Raw genomic sequence first — 250 nt, 5'->3', positions numbered from 1 at the left:
TTCTAGGGTCTGCATAAAATGACCTTCAAATATAGCCATATTAATGGTTCTATAGAGGTGAAGTAAGCTTTACCCAATGTTACTTCAGTCAGTTCCTTGTGACTATCAGAATAACAGGAAAGGAGCAGTTTGATAGCTTTTAAAGCTGTGAAATATAATAACCAAATATTGTGAAAGAGTAGACAGCAGTGAACAAAGTGGCTAGAGCAAAAAGCCAAAGGCAAAGAAACAAACTACTAGCTAGAAAATG

The sequence above is a fragment of the Penaeus monodon genome, chromosome 30 (assembly GCF_015228065.2).
Source record: "Penaeus monodon isolate SGIC_2016 chromosome 30, NSTDA_Pmon_1, whole genome shotgun sequence".
NCBI lineage: Eukaryota > Metazoa > Arthropoda > Malacostraca > Decapoda > Penaeidae > Penaeus > Penaeus monodon.
Note: the sequence above shows the minus strand (reverse complement) of the source record.